Source organism: Schistocerca americana, chromosome 4 (assembly GCF_021461395.2).
Source record: "Schistocerca americana isolate TAMUIC-IGC-003095 chromosome 4, iqSchAmer2.1, whole genome shotgun sequence".
Classification (NCBI taxonomy): Eukaryota; Metazoa; Arthropoda; class Insecta; order Orthoptera; family Acrididae; genus Schistocerca; species Schistocerca americana.
Genome location: NC_060122.1, coordinates 801,271,407 through 801,291,296, shown reverse-complemented (window position 1 = coordinate 801,291,296; position 19,890 = coordinate 801,271,407). Strand labels below are relative to the sequence as shown.

Sequence of the window (19,890 nt, the reverse complement as noted above, 5' to 3'; positions counted from 1 at the left end):
GGCGTGCATCCCACTGACCCCACACCACCGCCATCTGCGGCTTCACTGGCGTCAAGCGAGAGCTCGCTGGAGGACAGGTTGGAGGTCTGTTGTGTTTTGGGATGAAATCTGGTTCTGCCTCGGTGACAGTGATGGACGTGTATTTGTTAGGAGGAGGCCAGCTGAGGGCCTGCAACCGAACTGTCTGCTTTCTAGACCCACCTACACCTCGAGTTATGGTCTGCGGTGCGATTTCGCATGACAGTAGGAGCACACCCGTGGTTGTCCCATGCATCCTGACTGCAAATTTGTACGTCAACCTGGTGATTCGACTTCTCGCGCTGCCGTTCCTGAACAGCAATCGCTCGCCCGCATACCGTTGTTGTAACACAACACGCTCCACAGAGTGTCGTCGTGTTGTCTTGGCTTCTCGATCAGCATATCTGTCTCCAATCGAGCACGTATAGATCACCATCAGGCGGCAGCTCCAGCGTCATTCGCTATCAGCATTAACGGTCCCTGTATTGACCGACCAAGTGGAACAGGCACGGAATTCCATCCCACGACACCTATAAGAGGGTGAGTCAAATAAAAACCTTAAAATTGTAATAACAAATCCAAATTTCGCGGAGTTATCCTCTAAGTTGGTAAGCGCGCTACAAGCAGCGTGCAGAATGGCCTGTAGGTGGCAGCATAGTGCAGATGCACACATACCGTCCCAGTATCGGAATAAAGATATCCGCCCTACTTGCTACTTGCACCAGGGAAGAACAGCGTTCTGTTATTCGGTTTTTGCGTAGTGAAGGTGTGAAACCTATTGAAATTCATCGACAAATGAAGGTTCAGTACGGTGACGCATGTTTGTCTCAGCAGCAAGTCTACGAATGGAGTAGGAAGTTCGCAAATGGTGCGACTTCAGTGGAAGATGCTCCTCGTCCAGGTCAGGCACAACGTGTTGTGACTCCACAGAACATTGCAGTAGTTGAAGCCATAGTGAAGGAAAACCGCCGAGTGACACTGAATGACATTGCAGCACGTTTACAGATTACTCATGGGTCAGCACACCACATTGTGCATGATGTGCTCCAGTTTCACAAAGTGTCTGCAAGATGGGTGCCACAGCAGCTGACTCTTGAAATGAGAGAACGACGTGTTGATGCTTGTGAAGAACTTCTTTGGGCGCTTTGAACGAAAAGGCGATGGATTCCTTGCAAGAATCGTTACTGGGGACGAAACCTGGGTTCACTTCCACCAGCCGAAAACGAAGAGCGCGAGCAAGGAATGGCGCCATTCCTCATCACCAAAGCCAAAGTAGTTTCGAACAGAAGCATCAGCAGAGGAAGGTTATGCTGACACTCTTTTGGGACGAAAAAAAGCGTCATTTTGGAGCATTAAATGCCTAGAGGGACCACTGTCACCAGTGCATCATGCACAGATCTCCTAAAAAATCATCTGCGGCCTGCAATCAAATCAAAGCTACGCGGATTGCTGTCAGCCGGTGTCCTTTTGCAACATGACAATGCAAGGCCCCACACTGCCCGTACAACAGTTGCAACGATCACAGACCTGCATTTTGAGTGTCTTCCTCATCCACCATACTCAAAAGACCTTGCCGCAAGTGATTTCCATGTGTTTGGACCACTCAAAGACGCAATGGGAGGAAAGAAGTTCCGTTCTGATGAAGAGGTACGCCACGCGGTGCACGAGTGGTTGAACGGACTACCAAAAGAATTTTTTACTAAAGGAATTTATGCACTTTGTAAGCACTGCAGGATTTGCATTGAGGGTGGGGGGGGAATTATGTTGAAAAGTTATAAAGCTTTGTACCACTTCTGCACAATAAAAAATATTTAATGTTTTCATTTGACTCACCCTCGTCCAATGGAAGCACGTTTGTATGCTTGCATTAAACATTCTGATGGTTACACCTGTTATTAATGTACCCGCATGTAACATTTGCGCTTACATTCACCTGTAATCTTGCAATGTTAATCACTTAACATGTTACCTGGACAAATGATTACCGAAATTTCATTACTCTATATTAATTTTTTTTAGTGTTGCTATTGTTTTTCGGTCAATATACTTGGTGGACCAGTCTGATACTTGACTGATGTTACTCACAGCATGTGCCAACACAAGACAAATAGAACACTAATCTCTATATCTTTTAAACAAATTTTCTTGTTGTCCTCGTAGAGAATATACTACACTAACGAAGTTCGGCTTCAGTGGTTACTGAAGGTACCTCACTCATAGAATATCGTCTGATGAAATTCCAAAATCTCCATTGGATGATGGAATCATGTTAATGTACAGATAACGGAAGACGTGGTATCTGGTGTGCACAGAAGTCTAATATACCAGAGCGAGCACTGTTAGATAGCAGTACAGAAGTAGAAACGCAGCTACAAAAATTATCACATTCGGGTTCTTCGTCTTTAATAATTTTGACGTCTTCATAGAACACAGCGATAATACATAAAAATTAATTGCAATCTGGAGAGCTTTCTATTAAGATTTTATTTTTAAGTCTGGTTACGTGTTTCGGTCTACAAGAAACTAGCAGTTCGCGGAAAAATACCTGTTGGTACTACACAGTGTCTCCGGGCACTAGCTCCTCGCGTCAGCCGGAGCCTTGGTTTGAGAAATCTGTAACCAGTATTTAAAATAATTTATCGCGATCTGAAGTGCTTTTAATTAAAACTGTTCATTAAACTCCGACTCTAGCATGGCGGTGCGGAGTCCCGCCTGTGCGTCTCTTCGGCCCTCGCCTTTCACGTCGTCGCCCTCCTGACGCAGATCCATGCTAGTCAATCTTGTGCAAGCCTCTTCGTGTCTACTGCTTACTGAACTCAAGCCTTCGTCTCCTTCAACTCTTTCTCTCCCCCCTCCCCCTCCCCCACGTTACCTTGGTCTCCATGTCTCCCTCAGCAACTCTCTTTCTGCCCCCATACCCCCCCCCCACATGACCAAACTGGCTATTCCTTCAAGCCTCATGATGTGTCCTATAAACAAATCCTTTCCTTTAGTAAAGTTTAGTCATAAAGCGCCTTCCTCCCCAATTCGATTCACACCCCACGCATAAGTTACCCGATCTCTACAACTAATTATCATCATTCCTCTGTAGCACCGCATTTCAAAAGCCTCCATTCTCTTCTTGTCTGACTGTTCATTGTCCATGTTTCACTTGTGTAGAATGCTACACGAAACACACATACCCTCAGAAAAATACTTCCTAAATCTTAAATCTGTATTCTATGTCAACCAATTTCTCATCTTCAGAAACGCTTTTCTTGCTGCTTCCGGTTCAAATGGCTCTGAGCACTATGGGACTTAACATCTGAGGTCATCAGTCCCCTAGAACTTAGAACTACTTAAACCTAACTAACCTAAGGACATCACCCACATCCATGCCCGAGGCAGGATTCGAACCTGCGACCGGAGCAGTCCCGCGGTTCCGGACTGCAGCGCCTAGAACCGCACGGCCACCGCGGCCGGCGATGCTTCCGGTTTTCATTTTACATCATCCATACTTCGGACATCGTGTCAGTATTTTCCCACCCAAGGAGCAAAATTCGTCGACTACCTTTAGTGTGTTAGTACCCCATCTAATTCCCTCGGCAAAGCCTGATTTAATGCAACTACATTCCATTGCCACTGCTTTACATTTGTTGATACTAATCTCACAACGTCTTTCCAAGACACTATCCATTCCGTACAACTAATATCACAATTCCTTTGTCGTCTCTGGAGAAATGTCATCGACAAACGGCATTTTGTTTTAAATTTTTTCTCCCTCATGTTTGATTTCCTCTTCAAATTTCTCTTTCATTTCGTTTACAATTCGCTCAGTGATAACAGTCTCAACTTTTGCTTCCCTTTCTTGGACTTCGACTCTTATAACAGCAGTCTTGCTTCTGTTCAAGATAACCTTTCACTCGCTATATTTTATCCCTGTTACCTTCATGTTTCCGAAGAGCATATTACAGTCAAGATTATCAAAAGCTTTTCCTGAATCTACGTATGCTTTGCACGTAGGTTCGCCTTTCTTCACAGTGTTTTTGTGTGTTAGGTAAGCATTACACCCCATAAAAATGCACTTCCACGGTACAGCAAACCACGTCAGGAACACCGACAATTGCGCTGGCAGACAAAGAAAAACAATATTTAAATTTTTTCTATAGAGTCCGGCACAAATGTATCACGTTACTGCAGAGGGCACTGTCTAGCCCTCGCAAGTGCTTTCTACGCACAATTTTAATTATTTACATGAACATTGCTCCATGGTTTCCCTTCGTTGTAAAACAAATATTCTCAATTGGAGACATTAGCCCCACTTTCGGCTCCCTGGGATTTTGCTTCGAAGAACCGGGCTGTGGCGGATCGCAAACAGCTCGCCTTGCGCTTGGTCCAAAAAACATCGTTGTCAGTATTTGTGAAGATACACTTTATTTGCAAACTTTCACTGTGTTGTCACAGTGCACACGAACCGAAATTTGAGTATTAGGGAAGAAGAATAACTTGAAATAAATGCATTCCATTGTCTTGCTGCTATCGCTTCGTCTGGGAATTCGTATTGTGTCATAGCTACTCGATGTGTTCCATTAGGCGATATGAATTTATTACAAATTCTCAAGATTAGAATCAAATAAATTACAGAGCAAGTCGTGCGTCAAATTGAACGCCAAGCCGTGCGTCATATCGCCACAGATGTCAAATTAAAAGCAGAGATAACGAAACGTTTATTTGAGCATTATGACGAGCCTGGTAGTGTGTCGGTTAGAAAGTGCTCTGAAATACTTTTTCTGAAACGCGATTCGTTTCCCGTCTAATGCAGATTTTGTCGTTAATGCAACGGGCCGTTTAAGCGTTCATGCTGCTGATCAAACACTGCCGTTGTGTCATGCGACACACGGATGGTGGTAGATTCCAATGTGACATAACGCCTCGTAGCTCAGACAGAAGTAAAATTGCCTCCTGATTATGCAACAGATAAGTACTTAACAGGTAAATGGATGCGACTGTCATTACATAGTCTATTTTTAACACCTTGCTAAGTAACGTTTAGAAAGTTACGTTTGTCGTTTTTCCACTTAGTCCAACAATAAAGCATTTATACTTTATGTGAAACAAACGCTGTCGACGGGATGCTAAAACAAGAGAAGTACACCGGCAGTGGGCGCCCTAACCTTGCAACGCTCCTGTAAAACAACTTCTATTCTTCATACACTTCGCTTCCTGTTACAGTCAACTACAGCAGAAAGGGAATTTCCGCCTCACTAATACTTACTAAAATCATCGAAATGGTTAAATGAAATTATGTACTGCCAGTTGACACGGTGTTAACTTCTGCAGTACCCTTTTAAGCACATGATCGAACAATATGTTCGAGACAGTTTCATGGCAGAGAAATAGTTAGATTTTAGTTTTGCTGTTGGTTTTCCCGATTCTGTTCTAGTGGTTAATTGATTAGTGGCAAAGGATCTGACTATGGTTACGGACACAGCACGTACGAGGTTACTTTCGGAAATATTTGTCAGTGTCAAATGTTTGGGAAAGCTATCAGTTTGTGTGTGATCACTCTGTCAAAACTTCCGTGTTCGGGGCACAGTTTCTCTAGGTTCAGAATCTTCTATACTTTGGAATCTGTCTGCAACGGACTTAACATTATTTCATTCTCAGCGTCGTCTTCTCTGTAATTCGGTGAATTCTTGGTTCAAACGGTTCAAATGGCTCTGAGCACTATGGGACTCAACTTCTGAGGTCATTAGTCCCCTAGAACTTAGAACTAGTTAAACCTAACTAACCTAAGGACATCACAAACATCCATGCCCGAGGCAGGATTCGAACCTGCGACCGTAGCGGTCTTGCGGTTCCAGACTGCAGCGCCTTTAACCGCACGGCCACTTCGGCCGGCGGTTAATTCTTGCATCAGTGTTTCCATAACATGTTTTTTCCGAAAGAATCTCATAACACGTAACAATGCCCTATTATTGTCGGGAGCACGAACTGAACATTTTCTGTTTCCGCCTTGTGACTGCTGGGCACTTCACATAACTTATATCTGCAGCATCTTTCCTTGTTGCTGTCCATTTCAATCCCTCATTCTTTGCCCTCAAAGTGCTTGTCAGAATTCTTCTGGGACACGCAGCTTGTGATGTCGCCTCTTGCATTTGAATACAAACCAACAACTTTCCTTGGAGCCATCTGACTGCCCTCCGTGAAAGAAAAAGCCAGTAAAACGCTAGCTTAGGAATCATACAAGAGCTAATTTATGAGATATACTTTGAAATCAAAATTGTCCAGGAAGCTCCTACGAAATTAAGCTGCGATATAACTTTGTTGAAGTTTATGCGTGTCTCCAGTTTGCGAAGAAACCTTCGATTTCGAATATACACTCCCTTAGCCGAGGTACGTCAGTCGCTATGAAGCTGTGTGTGTGTGTGTGTGTGTGTGTGTGTGTGTGTGTGTGTGTGTGTGTGTATGTGTGTAACTGGAGGGAATCATTTTCACCACAATACAGCTATGAAACGTTATGAGACCATCACATTGGTTATTGGGCTGTTGACGATCTTAAATAATGACAAACGAGATAGTTGCTGGACTTCGGATGGATCACAGAGTTCATCATGGCCCTTAACTGGTGTTTTCGAAATGAAACTAAGGATGTAGGCTGACACCTGGATTCAAATTCCCAATAACAGCGAGTTAGAAGGAAAACGAAGTATAAAAAAATAACTTTCTCATCAGAAAGATAAACTCTGTCTCGTTTGCTTTGACTAGTAGTCTTGGCACTGTAGAAGGTTTAGCTCCGGTTGCATTCTACCTTTTTTTCCTCAGTGGTGATGATGTGAGTGTCCGCCATTGAACAGCTAGTAAAGCAGCTTTCACAACCATGTGCCTCTTAAAAAATATTTTCCGAAAGTAGGTGCAATTAATTACCTTGGCACTGTGACATGCCACAAAACTTCCACCAAACGCCTAATGCATTTGCTGACTTAACAAGAGTTATGCTTTGCTGGGTTACGGGCGAAGTCCTGCGCCTACTAGTTTAAGTTGACACATTACTAAACATCACGCAGAGCAGAAAAATGTCTTTGAAGTGTGTGTGTTCATTTGTATGTTACAGAGTCTGAGATAGCAATGATTATAAAGTCTTCAGTAAGGATACTCCTTGAGATACTAATGCATTTTTCCTTTTTACAGGTTCTATTTAGGTACCAAAATTACTAAAAATGGAACCAAAAATGAAAGCAGTGGCGGGTTAATCCTCTTCTCCCGCCTTATTTTTAATTAGTAAGGCGCTTTTACGAATATGTACAAAACAGTTGCAGAAAATTGTAAAACCGATGAGTACAGAAACAGCAACAAGGCAACATTAAATTCGATGCCTATCAGATAGAAGACATTGTGCGTGTTTCTCAACCTTTCTGTGCGCACCTACACTGTCTCACTTCACTCTAAGAGCATTCAAGTGTGTAACAGCTGCCAACCGCCTTCGACAAAAGACCTCACTGGCTTTCAATAAGAAAGCATAAGAACAATGCATTGCACCTATGCTTTCTTACAAATATTATGTGCACCTTAGGAGTCCCAAGCCACGGTAAAAAAAAGAAGAAAAATCTCAAATACGTATAATGCGTTCCTACAAGAGATCTCTACCATTCGATTACTCTAAATCGGTTCTCTTCAGTAAATTTTGCAATAATCAATCATATCATAGAGGTACTAGTTCTTCAGACCTCCGCTGTTCTCGTATCCTCCTCAAAACCTTTGATTACAGTACGCTTGGTCCAAGAAAAATTCAACGGTTCCTTACTTTCCTTCGACAGTTAGAGTTAACGGACTGCACCACTACTGTATTGAATCATGAAGGTACGAGGGGCGTTCGAAAAGTCCGTGCAAAAATAAAACCTACTTACGTGTTTGGGGTAAACCTCTTATTTTTCGACATAGTCTCCTTGTAGACTTCTACACTTCGTCCAACTCTGTTCTAATTTGTTGATTCCTTGCGAATAATAGGAATTGTCCAAGTCTGCAAAATAGATAGTAGTTGCTGCAATCACCTCCTCGTTTGAATAAAATCTTTGTCCCGCCAGCCATTTCTTCAAACTGGGGAACAAACAGTAGTCCGAAGGAGCCAAGTCTGGAGAATAGGGGGAATGTGAAACGAGTTTGAATCCTATTTTCAATAATTTTGCGACCACAACTGCTGATGTGTGCTGGTGCATTGTCGTGACGAAAAAGGACGTTTTTGCTGTCCAATCGCCGGCGTTTTTCTTGCAGCTCGGTTTTCAAACAGTCCAATAACGATGAATAATATGCACCTGTAATAGTTTTACCCTTTTCCAGAAATTCGATGAGGATTATCCCTTGCGAATCCCAAAAGACAGTCGCCATAACCTTTCCGGCCGAAGGAATAGTCTTCGCCTTTTTTGGTGCAGATTCTCCCTTGGTAACCCATTGTTTAGATTGTTGTTGGGTCTCAGGAGTATAGTAATGTATCCGTGTTTCATCCACAGCGACGAAAGAACGCTTAAAGTCCTGAATATTCTTCCTGAACAGCTGCAAACAATCCTTGCAACACTTAACACGATTCCGTTTTTGGTCAAGCGTGAGCAATCGCGGAACCCATCTTGCGGATAGCTTTCTCATGTCCAAATCTTTATGCAAAATATTATGTATCCGTTCATTCGAGATGCCCACAGCACTAGCAATCTCACGCACCGTAACTCTTCTGTCATCCATGAGCATATCATGGATTTTATCAAGGATTTCTGGAGTCACAACCTCCACAGGGCGTCCAGAACGTTCAGCATCACTTGTGCCCATATGGACACTCCGAAAATTTTGAAACCACTTATAAACTGTTCTAATCGAAGGTGCAGAGTCACCGTAATGTTTATCAAGCTTCTCTTTAGTCTCCTGAGGCGTTTTGCCTTTCAGAAAGTAATGTTTAATTAACACACGAAATTCTTTTTCGTCCATTTTTTGACAATCACTCGACTTCCTTGTTTCACACGAATACCAAACACAAAGAAATGGACCAATATGGCCTAAACTTGATGTGCGTTCTTTCCAAAGATGCTATTAACTAAACATGCCCTCGATACCACCGGTGGTGCCATCTCTCGGTCTTTCCACTGACTTTTCAAACGCCCCTCGTATTTTTTAATATACAGTTCTGAAAATTCTGCAGCTCTGTCTAGATACTTCAGCAGTATCTCTTATACAAAAGCTAAGGGTACAGAGGCGAAATTCTCACGGGCATGGAGTCCCTAGTTTAAGAGGTGGGGTTAGCACGTAAATCCCACATAGTTACGCAAGGCTGCCGTCCACAGTGGAACTCAGGCTACGTGGTGTGGGACAATACCGGCACTGTCTGAGGGAACAGCCTGCCGGCGCGGCGGTAGGAGGCATCTGGCCAGCTTCTGCCGCCGCGCACCCACTTGAGCTCATCTGTCTGACAAAAGCGAGCGAACAATTGCTTGAAGAAAGTAAGTTTGTGAAGCTTCAAGGTCTGGCTTCTCACCGCGCCACCACCAGTTGGCGAAGCGGTATTTCTGCAGTTACTCAACCACCTCATCCTAATTAAAAGTCGAGTGAAGTACCTCCATTCAATCCAGAAAAAATACTTGCTGCTGTTATTCTACCTGCGTTTAAAATACATCTCTATGGACCGAAATGTAGGATTACTTTGTTATAATGGCCTACTGCTTCTCACAAGGATTCTGTTAACACGAGTTTCTCTGAGTACAATGGAAGGTGTTTTCATCCAACGAACTACTGAACAAAGAATTCCGTGGCTTGAGGAAAGGAGAAAGTTAGTTTGCGTCATATTTCTGTTGTTCTGCCACGTTCTACTGTATATGAAGGCTCACTGAAGTATCTAAATTGATGGAAACAGAACGATACTGATCGGTATTGAGAGCTTTCCAGCCACTACCAACTTTAGCGAGCAGAAAACACTATGTTTAATGCATCTAAAATGTCAATAAAAACGATTTCATACCCCATTCTCGTAACATTTCACTGATCATAAACGCTGCGTGCCACTTCTTCATTCATAGAATTAAATACACTGAATACAGCGTCGTCTGTTAGCTGAAGCTGGAAGCGACTAGGAACCAGTCACTACTGGTCGATGTTGATTGGCTCCTTTCGATTCTGTAACCCCAATCTCTCACCTCGCCACGAATCTTCTCAGAGAAGATGTACAGCTGACAAGATGTACAACAGTTGTTACCGACGTGGTTCAGCTTCTAGGCAAAATCGTTAAAAACATGTTCATAAACACTTACATCCATTTTGTCATTGATCAAAACTACCTGACCAAGTCCAGTCCAGGAAATCGCAACCAGCCTATCGCATCATCACTCCGAAACTTCATTTACGCTAAATTATACTCATTTAGCCACACTTGCGAAAGGTATACAAACACACCCATCTGAGTGGCATGCCTAGTATTGACTGGTCACGTTACACAATCATCTTGCACTGCTCTGCAGTCCTGTTACAGCTTCGTGTGTAATACTCCTACAGACGCCAATTAGTTGTTTTTACAAACAGTAATTTACGAGCTCCAGTCCAACAATGGTCGGTACTACTGACTCACGTTACGTCGTTTTCTCACTGAGAAAATCACAGCTAGATGGGAAATGCTCCGCATTAGTTTACTAATGATTTTCGACGATCAATTCGTAGAGTGCTTTTTATAGACTTTTTAGTCTGTCAGTAAATGTATTGTGTGAAGCTGTGATTAAACACGGCCCAAGTCACATTCATGTCACCACCGCCAATGTTGGACGTCAGCGTGCAATAACCAATCACAGACGGTAAGCGACAGCACTAGCAGCGGAGGTTATATAAAGCGTGTCTGGGGGACACAGAAAACAGTGCAGTCATGGGCGCAATGTGTAAATGAAGTGATTTACGAGTACCTGACGTCCAATAGGGCATCATTGGCTTTCGTGTCACGGGTGGAAGCACTTCGTAATGACCAAGTTTATAAACTACTCGCGTGACGCCGTGGTAAAGTACATATACCTTGCACGGCAAAATGGCTCTATACAAAACGGGCGCCAAGGCACCTGTGGTGCAACACGGGCCTTGGGTGACCTGGCTTAACGACGGCTGCGGAGATGTGAACGGGCTAACTGACGTGCAACTGGTGAGCCACTGACCGCACCAGGGAGCTACCAACAGTCTCTCCTCAGCGACCGTTGAGTGGAGGTTGTCGCGTATGAACCTCTGCAGCAGGCGCCAGTTTGACGTTGCCAGCTGTTCACTGGGAACCAAGGCTGGAATTTACACGCCAATATCGCAACTGCACGTTCACTGAGTGGTGAAAAGTGGCCTTTACAGATGAATCACTTTTATGCTCCAGCGGACAGATGGCTGTTGGTGTGTGCGGCGTGAAACGTCTGAAAGCGAACACCTTCCAACAAACGTTTGAAGATTCCAGGCCGGAGCAGGGAGCGTAAAGATCTGGAGAATGTTTTCGTGGCACTCCGAGGGTGATCTTGTCATTATGGAACGCACAGTGGACCAACACAAGTGTGCATCTATTCATGACCACCCATACACGCAGTTTGTTTTCCTCAGCCCGATGGCCTCTACCAGCGAGACAGTGCAACGTATCACACAATTCGTAATGTACGTCGTTCGAGGAGCATCAGCATGAGTTTACCGTACTCCCCTGGCGACCATACACCCCGGATTAAAACCCAATCGATAACCTACGGAACCACGTAGATCTGGCTGTTCACTAAATGGTTCCTGAACCGAGAAACCGAGCGCAGCTGGCCATGACACTGAAGTCCGCATGGCTCCACATCCCTATCGGTGCGTTGCAGAACCTCGTTGACACTTCGGCATCCCTCGCAGTGGTCCGCGCTGCCAAAGTCTTGTCAAGTGGTCACATTAATGTCACTGCAGTGTATTTAGTGCGCTTCTGAGTATTCCCCGACACAATAACTTCGCCAACAGCAGACCTAGTCACATGTAACTTGACCATCTAACCACTGTGAAAACTTTCTGACGTAATGATCGCAGTTACGGATCAGTCATCTTTCCTCATTCCATTTTTTCCCCCCCTCAGTTCTCTTCGTTTGGCTGATACATCCATTCCCAGGTGACGTCACACTAGCAGCTCAGTGGAGCTTCACCACAAATAGTGCATTATGGTCAGTCCGTACTAGATTTGTGGCGGTATCTTATGCTTGGCCATTGCGCCAGGTGTCTAAACTGCGTTCCAGAACGGGTAAGTCTGAGCTGAGTAATCCGGCACCAGATTTAAAACAGGCTCACCAGAACCCCTTTATGAACATTTAGAACTGCTCTCAGGTATACTGCAGGGTAGAGTCGTCTTTGTGCATATCTTGCGATATTTCGGCAAGATGACTTGTCGCTATCTACTAGTGGCCTTGATGACTGACAGGAGAGAACGCCAAATCTGGACGAAGTTACCTGACTAATACCAGAGAGTATTCTAAAACGAAGTCACACGCAGGGAAACCTAGGACTCTCACCTTCCAAACGTGCCTACCGGAGGCTCAGTAGAGGAAGTGATAGATTGCGAGTCCCACAGCAGTCGCTTGTGATAAAAATCGGTCCTATTAATCCAGCGACGCGATAGAGGAGTCGGTAGCGGCGGCACCAGCAGAAGTTTCATGTCGTGCGGCACACATTAATAAGTCAGGATATGCGGAAACACAAAGCAGTTGGGAATCAAAGATACATCTAATGGTCTAGTGCTATTGAGCGACAGATTATTTAGCTGTTCAATGCTACACTCAAGTTTTTTGTCCGTTTGTAGTATCACGTTCCACCACGTTAAGTGTACACCACTGCTTCCTTCTATGTCCGTCAAAACAACAAGCTTGTGACAGTCGCTCTTATTCGGTGCACATCGAACATTAGACTTTTCAATCATTAATCTACTAGACGAGGAAATTATATGGGATTGGACGCTGAAGTCTAGAGGGTACTGTATGAATCAATAGTCAGACATTCTTATCAGCTATTGTAGTTGACATCCTCTCCATTTAGCCCCATCTGCCATGAGATACCTGTCTGGGACACTTAATGACGATTATGTTTTATGTTCCTTTAACTGGCGTCATGCTACGAAGTAGTGTAGAGACATTTACTTTGGCTTGAGAGGATTACTTGGCTCGGTAGGCAGCAACTAGATGACTGACACAGCCTTTTACGGAAGCAATGGCCGTCGGACTCTCGCCAGTTCCGCATCCCCTCTACTGTGTTCTCATATTCTGTTCCCAAACTTGTGAAAACCTGCTTCTAATCTACAATTATACTCTGCAAGCCGTTGAACAGTGCATGGGTGTAGGGGAGTGAAAATAGGAACAAATACTATTTAGGATGATTATGGTCAATTGCTACAGTCACTGACAGTGATTAATTCTTCTCGGGTTATCAGCCGAGTGGTGGCGTCGTCTTGTCGCAACGTTTCGATAAGCTTCGTACCCATCATCTTCTGGCGAAGACAGAATACGCCGAGAAAGACAGCAATCGCATGTCACTGACAGTGTTTCCACTCTGCTCTTCAAAAACTGATACAGTGTTTCATACCCAATGACTTCATCGTCGATAAAAAAAAAATACTCACAGCTCATTTTACGTTTGAATTTGTCGGTCAACGGACATTTTTAAAAAACTAAGTGGCCAGTTTACTCACTTTTACAGCATTCACGAGTTGAAGTTCACAAATCCAATGACTTCGACTTGATACTGTTTCCCGTTTCGCTCATGCTGTGTTGGTCAACTTTATATGAGCCTAACTATTTCTTTATTCACTGAACCGATTAACAAAACAATGGACATCCTCCTCTAAGCTACTTCCAAGGCAAGCGAAGCCATATGCTACTGCTAAACCTTTAGCCTAAAAAGCAGGCACATGTAACAGCAACGTTACGGCACAGTTTTACTAATGTGAATGACCCAGCGAGAACGGACTGTCACTTGAAACCGCATCAAAGGAAGCGCCGTTTCTCTCAGTGCACACGATTTGTTACCAGGAAAGTGATAGCAGTACAGGGACTACCGAGCTGTTGCTGTAGACGCGTCAGATACGCCTCCGCCGTCCACCACAGCCTTCTCATGACAAAATGAAAAAGGCGAATGTTCCTGAATACAGTAAGTTCCCGGTTATTGGAGTGCTGGTTTCAGGTTTGTCCATTATACTTGTATACTTCGACGACTTTTGAAAAATGAAAACAAAATATAAATACGCCTGAAGTATTCAGTTACGCGCAGAGCAAATACTTTCGTTTACAGTACCCTATTACACAGTCGCTCATGTTTTTCCGGTGGGAAACGAGGCCCCAACCCCACTGTCGGATATCCCTGAAATACTTTTCCATTGTTCCTCATTTAACCTTCAGGTGAAAACGAGACACACTGCCATTCTAATGTTCGCGGTCAATTTGCTGTCTATACTTCCGCCTAGTCCTTTTCCTAGGAGCTAACGGTCGATTTCCAACCCGTTGTTTCCGGCGAGTAATGCCCGAGTAAAGCAGTTGGCTTTCAAATGCAACAGGTGGCATGTTTTGTAAATGAATATGTGGATGTTGGTTTATGGCGATGTGGTTTATTTATTTACTTCTTAATCCGTGCAGTCTCGAGTCCAGATTAACCCCGGTTTTTTGCTGTACTTCAACAGAGATCACACTGCACACTGGAATTTATTATTCAGTGGCGCTTTTCGTAATTACACTTTCAGAAGTTGCAGCCTTCCACCTGGGGAAAGAATTATTTCATTAAAAATGGGAAACTTTCCAAGTTTTAATTCCTTTGTTTGTATTCTACGACAGTATATGAAAAAGAATGAACAGCAAAAGGGGAAAAAAACGTATAGCAACAGTTGCCGAAGTGAGATCCTCTGCAGCAGTGGCTAACGAAAGCTTATAAAAGCTCGCAGCCACAACGAAGGAACCAACATCAAACAATACAGAAAGAACAGAATCATCGATTCTCTCATTCAAGTTTGTAATTTCACAGCAGGTAATTTCACGTGTTATTCGGTTATCGCCAGCATGCTAAGATAGTTATTATTTCGCTAAGATGACATTTCTAACTTAGAGACCGTACGCCAAGAAGAGAACCTGCTTCCAAACATTGTCTTGTTATTTTAGAAACCGTGAACAATCATTCTGAAATTTAAAGACTATAAGAACGTTGTGAATACTTGTTTCACGATTAATCCACTGTATGCACCATGTCAATAAATTACTTTCGCCAGTATGTCACGACAATGGGGAGAAAGCCGCGGGAAATCACCCGTGAGTTCATTTATTCCTGTAGGAATCCAATTAGCATGCTTAATCGGTAATCACACAGTCAATACGCAGGAACAGAAAACGCCACGTTCATTTGAAACACGAGAAATCCACTGTCCTTCAAGTACAGTAAGCGTGTTCTGCCAAGAGAGAAATGTTTTTCAGATATGAGCAACGTAATTTCATCACTCTGTATCAATTTTTGCTAAACAAGTGCCACAATTTAGTAACGAGAACAGCTTAAGTGATTATTCTATTGCATTTTTGAGCATCGTGCGTGGCCCGAGGCTTAAAAACACGATAAAGGAATGTCGCTTACAACACAGTCACTTGTTCCCTTAGGTGTACGCCCATTGTGTGAGAATATTTCGTTATAAAATTGTATCATCACACGGTGTTACGGAATGTCTAAAAAAAAAAATACGCTCATTCTGATGTTTCCTGAAAGTGGCTCTTGTTCACGCTATACAAATGTTTATTCCGGGAAGAGACGAGACCTCTGACGAATTCGTGATAACAAGGGGCAAGGATTCTGCGCAGCTGCGACCTCGGATTGTGATAATGACTCGTGAATCGTGGGATTCCTCTGTTGGGAAGAAGATGGGGGAACGCCAAAAGATAACGGCGTCCGTCCAGCTGAATTATGATGTTGAAATGTGTGTAGTATCTGGTACCCTTCCATACGCATGTGGCGTAGTAAGGCAGGATCTTTCACAATTTCTGTTGATTGTGGACGTCTACGATACCATTTGGTTTTTAAACATTTTTCACATCAACTTTCAATTGTGAAGAATCTGATTCATCTTTTTGGACTTACCGATTACAAATCGATGGTTCCATACGCCACCGGCTTATACCACTAAAATTATTTTTCTTAACAAGTCACAAAAAGCTTGTGGAACACAACCCTATTTTAACATAATTCATGAAAAATGTCAACGATATTTTTAATTAACTTAACCAATCGATATTGTGTTACATTAATGTCGTGGCGTAACATTCATAACTTTGAAAGATGGCTCTGAGCACTATGGGACTTAACATCTGAGGTCATCAGTCCCCTACAACTTAGAACTGCTTAAACCTAACTAACCTAAGGACATCACACACATCCATGCCCGAGACAGGATTCGAACCTGCGACCGTAGCAGTCGCGCGGTTCCGGACTGAAGCGCCCAAAACCGCTCGGCCACCGAGGTCGGCTCTAACTTTTAAAGATATGTAATTGATTTTGTTACATTCATAAATACCTTTTACTTTGATAGTAACTGCAAAGATTTCCTATTTATGATAAACATTGAATATTTCGTAATTATTTCAAATTTTAAGAACGGAAGTTCATAAACTGTTATTTTGACTCATAGAATGTTCTGGTTACTCCTAGAACGAAGCATAATTGATATGCATAGTACTTTCGCTGCAACAGGTGCCACTAATGTTTCGACAGTGAGGATGAGCACAAATTAAGTCTCTAAACTAACTGAATGTAAAGTGCAATTGCTATTTTTTGCTTATTGAACAACATGAAGTGGAATAAACGGCAGATATATGAAAAGTAAGTTAAAATAGTTCAGTCTATTCCCATGGAAAAACACTGGACCTACTGTTTTATCAGGGTTATACAGATATCGCAACTTCTGGATACTGACGCCAACTACAAGTATAAACATTCAAATTGTCATCAAGTTTCATCTTAACTACTTACTAAAATATTACAGTAATAGTGGAAGACACTAACAAGCAATAAATTTACGCTAATACATTTCGTCACATTGGTGAGAGGTACTTTAAAGCGGGAAACAATTCAGTTTCTTCCAAACGCCTGTTGCTTTACCGGCTGTTGCACCAGTAAATAAAGGGTTAACAAAGCAGAAACGTCGTCGCTAGAGACTGAAGATGACGTTTGTGCGGTAATGATCGAGACGAAGGTAGAAACGCCGAAGATAAATCACGGATTTTGTCCGGGCCAATTTGGCGCGGACACACACAATTTAAGTACGAATGAGAATGCGAGAGAGCGTTTACGCACTTCCAGCTTCGTTCAGTGTCTCAGCTCATGTTTGCCTCCGAAACTACCAACAATGTTCCTCTAAAAAGTACAGTGATATATGTAATTATAGCAAAGAGCAAGATAACGGTCTTTGAGCGCTTCAGTCATGTTACGGAACAACACTTCTCTTGACGGGAAACTACTCTTACACCGCCCAAGGAATATACGTGTTTGTTTACTGGATTTAATCGTAACGCGATAAGAACATCCCATCCCACATTGTTTCTGCTCATGTGAAACGTACTGTGTGGCGCTAGAAGATGGACAGTAGGACCGAAAACGATTTGTTAAAAATGAAAGAATCGATAATCAGTGCCTGCTTGCTGTCAATACATTAGCAATACTTCTATGGAGTGTGCACATGCCTCGTTATATAACAACAATTTCGTGTGGCTCAATGGCCTGGTGCAAGTCTTTCCAGAAGAATCCACCTCGGCGACTGGCGTGTCCCCAACCTGCCTCAATCATCAACCCGGGGGAAGGGACCCACAGTCCAACGTGCAAACCGAACTATGTATCGTTTGTGAAGACTCATCGCATCGTTGAGAGGCGAAGGCTCGGTTTAAACCAAGAGTCCGTCGTCAGAGATAAGATCCCGCGACCTCTCGGTGCTCAGTCAAGCGCTTTACGACCCTGGCCAGACAGATACTTCGTGTTGCAATGAACAGAAACAATCAAGCGGAGTTATGTAATGTATGACGAGTAATTTCACACGTACGTCGGAATGCTAACAGAATTTTCATTTCGTCAGTACGACATTTATACACACATCCAAAAAAGTTTCGCATCACCTTAGTTCCGAGAGTTCCGGAACCTGTACAGAAAATTGGAATAGAGTCAACATAAACATAATTTCCGTTCTTTTTATTGCTCATGAGAACCACACATTGCATGTTGTACCACCATACAGCGAGGCCTTCAGAGGTGGTGGTCCAGGTCGCTGTAACACCTGCAGCTCTAATACCCAGTAGCACGTCCTCTTGCATTGACGCATGCCTGTATTCGTCGTGGCATACCATCCACAAGTTCATCAAGGCACTGTTGGTCCAGATTGTCCCACTCCTCAACGGCGATTCAGCGTAGATCCCTCAGGGTGGTTGGTGGGTCACGTCGTCCATAAACAGCCCTTTTTAAGCTATCCCAGGCACGGTCGATAGGGTTCATGTCTGGAGATCATGCTGGCCACCCTAGTCGAGCGATTTCATTATCCTGAAGGAAGTCATTCACAATATGTGCACGATGGGGGTGGGGGGAGAGGAGCGGGGGCGAATTGTCGTCCATGAAGAGGAATGCCTCGCCAATACGCTGCCGACATGGTTGCACTATCGGTCGGACAATGGCATTCACGTGTCGTACAACCGTTGCGGCGCCTTCCATGACCACCAGCGGCGTACGTCGGCCTCACATAATGCCTCCCCTAAACAGCGGGGAACCTCCACCTTGCTGCATTCGCTGGACAGTGTGTCTAAGGCGTTCAGCCTAACCGGGTTGCCTCCAAACATGGCTCCGACGATTGTCTGGTTGAAGGCATATGCGACACTCATCGGTGAAGAGAACGTGACGCCAATCCTGACCGGTCCATTCGGCATGTTGTTGGACCCATCTGTACCGCGCTGCATTGTGTCGAGGTTGCAAGTATGGACCTCGTCATGGACGTCGGGAGTGAAGATGCGCATCATGCAGCCTATTGCGCACAGTTTCAGTCGTAACACGACGTCCTGTGGCTTCACGAAAAGCATTGTTCAACATGGTGGCGTTGCTGTCAGCGTTTCTCCGAGTCATAATCCGTAGGTAGCGGTCATCCACTGCAGTAGTAGCCCTCGGGCGGGCTGAGCGAGGCATGTCATCGACAGTTCCTGTCTCTCTGTATCCATTCCAGTACGATTATGCCATAGGTGGTAAATCATTGGAAGCGGTAACGACCGTAAAATACTTAGGAGTTACTATCCGGAGCGATCTGAAGTGGAATGATCACATAAAACAAATAGTGGGAAAAGCAGGCGCCAGGTTGAGATTCATAGGAAGAATTCTAAGAAAATGTGACTCATCGACGAAAGAAGTAGCTTACAAAACGCTTGTTCGTCCGATTCTTGAGTATTGCTCATCAGTATGGGACCCTTACCAGGTTGGATTAATAGAAGAGATAGACATGATCCAGCGAAAAGCAGCGCGATTCGTCATGGGGACATTTAGTCAGCGCGAGAGTGTTACGGAGATGCTGAACAAGCTCCAGTGGCGGACACTTCAAGAAAGGCGTTACGCAATACGGAGAGGTTTATTATCGAAATTACGAGAGAGCACATTCCGGGAAGAGATGGGCAACATATTACTACCGCCCACATATATCTCGCGTAATGATCACAACGAAAAGATCCGAGAAATTAGAGCAAATACGGAGACTTACAAGCAGTCGTTCTTCCCACGCACAATTCGTGAATGGAACAGGGAAGGGGGGATCAGATAGTGGTACAATAAGTACCCTCCGCCACACACCGTAAGGTGGCTCGCGGAGTATAGATGTAGATGTATTCCATGTCCGAACAACATCGCTTTGGTTCA

General features: G+C 43.9%; 1 protein-coding gene across 3 annotated transcripts in view; it reads right to left on the bottom strand.

Moving 5' to 3' along the window:
- LOC124612722 (ras-specific guanine nucleotide-releasing factor RalGPS2) overlaps positions 1-19,890 on the bottom strand; it is a 363,977-nt gene that overhangs the window by 157,083 nt on the left and 187,004 nt on the right. The window lies entirely within an intron of this gene.